At 46.0% G+C, this 7652-nt stretch overlaps 1 long non-coding RNA gene across 1 annotated transcript in view; it reads right to left on the bottom strand.

Annotated features, from left to right (window-relative positions):
* Positions 1–603: 603 nt before the first annotated feature.
* Positions 604–7652, bottom strand: part of LOC138513910 (uncharacterized) — a 519082-nt gene continuing 512033 nt past the window's right edge. The window contains exon 8 of the long non-coding RNA XR_011281841.1: positions 604–618. This is a non-coding gene — a long non-coding RNA (uncharacterized lncRNA). The remainder of the gene's footprint in view (positions 619–7652) is intronic.

The raw sequence follows: 7652 nt of genomic DNA, 5'->3' as shown, positions 1-7652 counted from the left end.
TCCTTATATATTGTAAGCAAATCTTGGGGAAGGGAACTCTGAGGTTTAACTTGCTTTTGTGGTTGGAACTGTGTTTTGGAACTTGGAGAAGGGAACCACTAGTAATGGTTAACTTTATATATGAACTTACAGCAATCCTGAGACATTTATTTGAACTGCTTTACACTTGAGGACGACAGCTGAAAGAAAGCTGGGAGCATGAAGTGCTGCAAACTTTCTGTTGAACACTATTTTGTTGGTTTAACATCACTACACATTGTATAGATTAGTTGCTAGGGCAAGTATAGGTCTTGGACACAGACAGATCCCTAATTTGAACATTTGGACTTTCCTTAGTTTTGGTTTGGCAGGGAAATCCGACCATAGGATAGGGCAAGATAGGTTTTTTTTCCATCCTGACTTTTAAGATAATAAACTTGTATTGTTCATTCAGGATCTGTTGTCTGTGTCATACTCTAAGATGCCTTCACAACAGACTGCTAATTGCACCAAGAAGATGTATGAAGATTGCCCTTGCTGTGCTTAAAAGTCCTGTCAAGGTAGCTTACCACTGCTCTGGGGTCATGGTACTGGACCTCTCAGTTTCTTGACACCAGCCCGTGTATATGCTGACAACACCTGTAAGGACAGTCATGAGTTTGTACCTAGATATACAGGTAACCGGGCATTGCAACTAGAAGCAAACAAATACAGGTTAACACGTGTCACACTTAGAGCATATATGCCTTATGATGTTTAGCCCACCCACAACGCTCAAAGATACATGTTGATAATGCTCCATTGCACTTATAACTGCATAGGTTAGCTATTGTAATACACAGTGTTTGCATTTAGGTATCCTTGACATCTCACCTAGTTGACTCCTTTCACCAGCGTTTGTAGAACTTTGAAGATGTGTAGTAAGACTGTAAAGGTAACCTGTCGATTAAGCTCAGAAAATCCCATTATCCTAGCTTCTAGGGCCGCCTCTCTGTCCCGACTAGAGGAACAACAAGGACATCCAGCCAATTGCACATGGCAGACTTAAGGGTAGCCTGTCCATAGAGCATAGAAAATCTACAAAGGTAGCTGGCTTTTTATTCCCTACAGCCGATCGGATGATACAGCAAGCTCCATCAGAGCTGAAGGTATGTACATACGCACCACTTCGGCGGACATTGGCTGCAGGCACGGCTATCCATCCACGCACTTAAGAATGCAGCTATGACTATGAAAAATATGATCTAACTAGTCACATAACCATAACTGAAACACCAGAATTACCTCCCCACCTCTGCCATTAGAATACAGCAACAACATATGACAAATTTTGGTCTGGCTGGGTACATATCAAGTCTCCTATACTGACTCTCTGTTGTGACCTCCCTCCGCGCCCGTCCACATGCCTAGCCTCTTGGGTTGCTTTTTGGTGCCTAGCCAGCCCTCCTAAGTCCTAATCTTGGACCAAATGCACACACACATCCTAAGCCTCCTCTCAGAACTTTCCCATACCTGGACTTCGGTTCCCAAGGGTGTTCCCAACACAAAGTGCTTCGAGGCCCTACAAATGGGAAAAGGCACTATGTAAATGGCTACTACAATACAATACAATGGTAGCTGTTCCTGTGCTGCATCTGGGTCTGAAGCCAGATTGATAGGACTTGACGGGAGTAGATGGCTTCCATATGTTGGAGGAGTTGCGCGGCTACTGCTTCCTCAAGCATCTTACCTAGGAAGGGAAGATGGCTGATGGGGCGATGGTTGCTGTGGACATCAGGATCGAGTGTTGTTTTCTTGAGAAGTGTATTTGTCTGTCTTGAGTGTCCAGGGAGGGCTGCCTTGCGTTAGGGAGCTGTTGATGATTAGAAGGGAGGATGCTATCCATGTAGAATGTGGTCTTTAGGGATGCTACGTTGGCAGTGAGGTCTTCCATAGTTAGAGTCTTGAAGGTTGTCCATCTAGTTGTGATTTTTCTGGATGGGATGTGTAGGGTGCTGTCAGTTGTGGCGTTGGTGTCTATGTTGGTGGATCATGCTAATCTTGTTGATGAAGAAAGAGTTGATGGCGGTGGTCTTTTCGATGGCGTGAGGTACGAGTGGGTCAGGCAGAAGCTTGATGCAGTCCTTGATAACTTTGAAGAGGGATTTTCTTGCATTGTTGGCCTTGCTATGGTGTTTTGGTAGTAGTTGACCCTGGCAGTTGTGATAAGTCATCTGCATGTAGCACAGAGTTCTCTGTGCAGTGTGAGGTCGGATGTACTACAGGATTTTCAGCAAGCCTTTTCTTGTTTTCTGATGGTTCATTTGTTGAAGTTGACTTCTTGAGTTCACATGGGTGTGGAAGGTTTAGGTATGAGGGTGCATTGTGGTTGTGAGGTTGGTGTTGAGTTCTTGGAGATGTGAGTCACAGTCCTGGTTCGTCAGAGGTAGATCAGCCCATGTTAGGTGGAGTTAGGCAAGCTCGTCTGTGAGAGCCTGCACTGGGAAGTTCTTGAATGATCTGTAGCCTTGTTTGCTGGGTTTCCAATGGGTTTGCTTGACTTGTTTGATATGACTAATGTTCAAGGGGATGGCTAGATGGTCGGACCTGATGAGTGAGATTTGAGAGCTTTGGTGGAGGGTGGGCAGGGCAGTGGTTTTGAGGTCAAGGATATTACCTTTTTTGTGAGTTGGGTCTTTCATGTACTGTGTGAGGTTGAGAGTGTTGAGTAGGCAGTGGAGGTATTCCTTCATTGACTTGGTTGCTGGGTTGCCAGGGATGTTGAAGTCACAGAGGAATATGATGTTGGCATGTGTGAGGACATGATGGTGACTAAGTCTGTGACATCTTTGATGAAGGAGGTGTTGGCTTGGGTAGTCTGTAGATGAGATGAAAAATGACTGCATCTATTGGAAAGAGTGAGACGGGGCAGGAAAGGTTTTCAAAAGAGCCAATGGTGGTGACGTCCAGATGGGTGCATGGCCATGATGCCTTGTGAATGAATAATGAAGCAGGTACGAAGCCACGTCTCGCTGCGTAGAATGAACATCCGGTGCGCGGTGCACTGTCCTTTCATGGGGTCTACAGCTCTATACGGCACTGTGCTATGGGTGTCTGTACCCATCCACCTGTGAGGTCCCCGGGAGGGCTGAATGGTGCCTGGGCCCGGCTAGGCCACTGCCCCAACCTCTCCTGCTTCCTATCATTTTTCTATGTTAACTTTTTTGCACACGGTGCTCCCCATCATCCGCACCTGCCCTGCTGGGAATACAACCTCGGTGACTCACGGGTGTCTGTACTCTGGGTGTCTGCAAGTGAAGGGGCCAATATGCAGATCTACAATCTCTGGGCGTCTGCAAGGGAAGGAATGCTCCTAGGCACGACGCTTTATAAAATCGGATTTTCACTTCTAAAATCGCGGAACGGCCGCGCTTTGACCCGCGCTGCAGCGCCTGATTTAGTATTTCAACCTCAGGTCATATGCAGCACTTCCACTGCCTACATCCTGCCGACCTCCATTGTTCGCCATGAGGCAAACACCTTTAAAGATGGCCGATCCCCAATCCCGCAGTCCAGCAGCACACTGAAATCTTCAGCTGCACCAACCTGGCCACTGATTGGCCGTTGCCCCATACTTCTTGGCCAATGAGAGCCAGCCTCCACACGAAGGCAGCAACACAAAGGCTTCCCCTGTCTTGAGCCTGTCCGGAACCATAGGAGCCAGGGCCCTGACCACTTGCCTCCTCTCTGCTCCAGGTAAGCCACCTACCTTCCTCGCCAGTCATTGGTACACTGTCCTATCTGATCGCCCCTACAACATTGCACGCAGTCTTTTTCTGTAATCATAAGACTTCTACCTCCTCATCAGAACTGTGATACTGTGACATCCGCACATTGGTACCCCACTCCTTGTAAGTGCAGCCTTTATAGTGGCCTGCTGTCCTTACTCTGTATCATTGCAATGCATAACCTAACCAACTTGCCATAGCATATACATACACCTTGTAATGTAAGATATGCAAATGCACATAAGTTACTATGTAAGATTACTGTGTCGGTTAACAAACACATTGTATTACTTAACGTATGCTCGCTCTGCCCACCAGATTTACCTTGCACTTCCACCAAGTTGTTAATGCTATTCAGCCGCCTTACACTTTGTTATCCTGCGTTCATGGCACACTGTATACATGTATGGATTTTTGTATCCATCCAAGTAGCCGCTATTGCTCCAGGTGTACTGTACTCTCCCTAATGTGTTCCCAGCCACAGCTATAGCTCTAAGAGAAAAACTGTACTAGCATTCGTGGTCCGCACCTATTGAAAGCTGTTCCCTCACCCTAAGATAGCATTGTCACTGTCGCCATTACCTGATACTATTCTACCCACTGTTGCCAAACTATACTAGCCCTGCTGTGTACCTTGTATGATTCCATGCGTGACTAGCCTGACCCTGTGCTTTCGCCATTATTTGGTACAGATCTACCCCCATTGATGTCTCGCTGTATTGTTACCATCATCTGACAACTGTCGCCATATTGTTTACCTCGACACTGTGCCACTGCCTTACTGCCACCACTATGCAACTCTGGTTCACCTTTATCATGTTCCCATTTTGTCTCATACAGAACAATGTACCCTGTAGCGGTAATAGCTACATAGCATACAAAAACGGCTTAGCTGGACCTGCCTGCCCAAGGCATCACCCTATTGCCTGCCCCACACCTTTCCTGCCCACTACACCACCCTTCTCTGTAAACTTCCACACATGCCTGTCCCACCCACAGCAGTGCCCATTCAGCTGACTCCCTAGCCCTAAGCAATTTTGATAGTCCTAGCACGAGCCCACTACGCCCAACTCATGGTTGCAGCCCCATTAGACCCACTGTCCAAACAGACATACACAACACCACCACTCCCTACTTGACTGAGCGCAATGACAGACTCGGAGCTAGAATATTCAACAATAATAGGAACTATCCAGCCAACTTGCCCACCAAAACTAAAAACCCGACTGCTATCTCTAATAACCTGAACCCACTATATAAAAGGAGCACTTCTAAATGTTAGATCCCTAGTTGCCCACCCTATAGAGACAGCCAACATCATCCTGTCCAACAACCTCGACTTCCTTGCAGTGACTGAAACCTGGCTGCACGACGCTGCAGGCCCCTCTCTTACGTTAGCTATCCCTGATAACTATGCCATCCTCAGAGCAGACAGACCTAACGCTTGTGGAGGTGGTGTAGCTATCATCTTCAAATCCTCTCTTGACATTAGACTAGCCACCTCCTCTTCACTAAAATCATGTGAACACCTCACAGTCAAAGTGCAAACCTCCCCCAAGAGCACTATTACCCTGCATCTAATATACAGACCCCCCTCTTGACACCCACGCTACATCAGAGCATGGCCTCACACAACTCTGCTCCAAACCTACCCACATGAAAGGTAGGACTCTCGATTGGGTAGCTGACCTTAACTGCAACATCACCATCAAGGACCCTCTACCTCTTGTCTGGACGGACCACCATCTCCTTACACTAGATATCAATATCAATAACCTTGTGCCCAAACAAACACCTATTGTACCGGCCTGCCCAACTCGGAATAAGAGCAACATCACAGCTGAAGCCCTAATACCTCTGGTAGTTCCCAGTCTGAACGCTCTACCAGACACAGATGACTTAAACCTTCTAGTCAACACCTACAAAGAATCCATGGCTAAAACTATCGACATCATTGCCCCGCTAAAAATGCGCAAAGGTAAACCAAAAGCTCACCTAAACTCTTGGTATACTCCTGAACTGAAACTTCTCAGACAACAAAAAAGTAAACTAGAAACATTATGGAAAACCACTCCTACCCCAGATAACAGAACTAAGCTTACTATTATCACCGCTCTCTACAAAAATAAAATAATATGTGCTAAAAAAGAATCCTACAACTCTAGGATAACCCAGGCAGGCTCCAGCACGAGAGAACTATTTAATATATTGAAGGAACTTGAAAACCCCAATCCATCTATAGATACCTGCACTTATGACAAACCCTGTTGCACAGGCATCCAGAATGCCCTTGCCAACAAGATCACAGGGCTTCAAACTAAAATTAAACATAAAAGGACAACAACTTACCTCAAGCTCAACACCTAGTCCAACCCCACCATCATCACTCACTGTTATCAACTCAGGCTTTACCTTCAAAAAGGTAACTATACCCAAAGTACAAAAAATGATTGCCTCCTTGAAACCTTCTAACTGTAAAGGGGACAGTTGCCCTGCCCAGATCATAAACGACGCAGCCAGGGATCTATCCCCTTTCATCACCAAATTAATAAACCTATTATTCACCAGCAACTCTATCCCAAGTAACTTGAAACAATCATGGGTTCTACCACTGTTAAAAAAACCAACAATTGACCCGTCTATACCTACCAACTATAGACCTATCACCACCGTCCCTTTCTTACTAAAAATTCTAGACAGAGTGGCTTACATACAAATTCAAGAATACTTAGAAACCAAGCAACTACTAGGAATCCGTCAATCGGGCTTTCGCCCTCAACACGGGACAGAGACGGCCCTTGTTGATCTCAAAAGTCAGATCGATGAACTTAAAGATAAAGATAGGGCTGCCATCCTCCTTCTCTTAGATCTCTCTGCTGCTTTTGACCTGGTTGACCACAAAATCCTTTATAACCACCTGTCAAAGGTAGCACACTTCTCCCAGTCGGCAATCACATGGATCCAATCTTTCCTCGATAACAGGACCATGCGCGTCTTCTCTCCACTAGCAGCGGCTGACCCGATTCCCATCACTTGTGGTGTCCCACAAGGCTCATGTGTTTCGCCCACTTTGTACAACATTTTTACAAAGCCGTTATTCGACAAGCTGGACCATCTGGGTGTCACCTACACCAATTATGCAGATGACACCCAGATACTCCTAACTCTATCCGGTAACTACAATACAGACATTAGCCGGATCAACAAAGTCTTCTCCATCATTCAGGCATGGATGGCGACACATGGCCTCTGCCTGAATGATGACAAGACTGAATTGCTCCTTGTCGGATCCCCCAAAACCATCCAGAAACTTAGTCCCAGCTACACCAACTTTACCATTGATGGTAATACTATTCCCATCGCTAAAAGTGTTAAAACCCTTGCTTTCTATCTAGATACCAATACCAACTTATCCAAACACATCAATATGACCGTCTCAGATACCGCCTACACAGGTAAGCTGATCAGGGCCTGCAGAACACTGCTATCCACCAATAGCTGCCTCACATTAGCCAGAGCACTTATTCAGTCCAAACTTGACTATTGCAATGGCTTATATGTAGGTGCTAACAAATCCGTAATCAATAAACTACAAGTCCTCCAAAATAATGCACTCCGAGCTGCTCTTAATATTCCTAGGAGAGAACACATCTCTGCTACTAGAAAATCTTCTAAATGGCTCTCCATCCAACAAAAAGTCGATCTAAAAACTATCTGCCTCACTTACAAAGCCCTCAACCACCTTGCCCTGCCCTATCTGACTGACAAATTTACCTTGAAACCCACCACCAGAATCACTAGATCCACCAACACACTAAGCCTGGTGCCCAAATTCTCCCGTATAAGAGCCGGTGGATCTAGCTTCCCAGTCTTAGCCGCCCAACTGTGGACATCAAATCCATCTCT

This window comes from Ambystoma mexicanum, chromosome 12 (assembly GCF_040938575.1).
Source record: "Ambystoma mexicanum isolate Mex_15411 chromosome 12, UKY_AmexF1_1, whole genome shotgun sequence".
NCBI classification, from domain to species: Eukaryota; Metazoa; Chordata; class Amphibia; order Caudata; family Ambystomatidae; genus Ambystoma; species Ambystoma mexicanum.
This window is presented reverse-complemented; position numbering and strand designations above follow the sequence as displayed.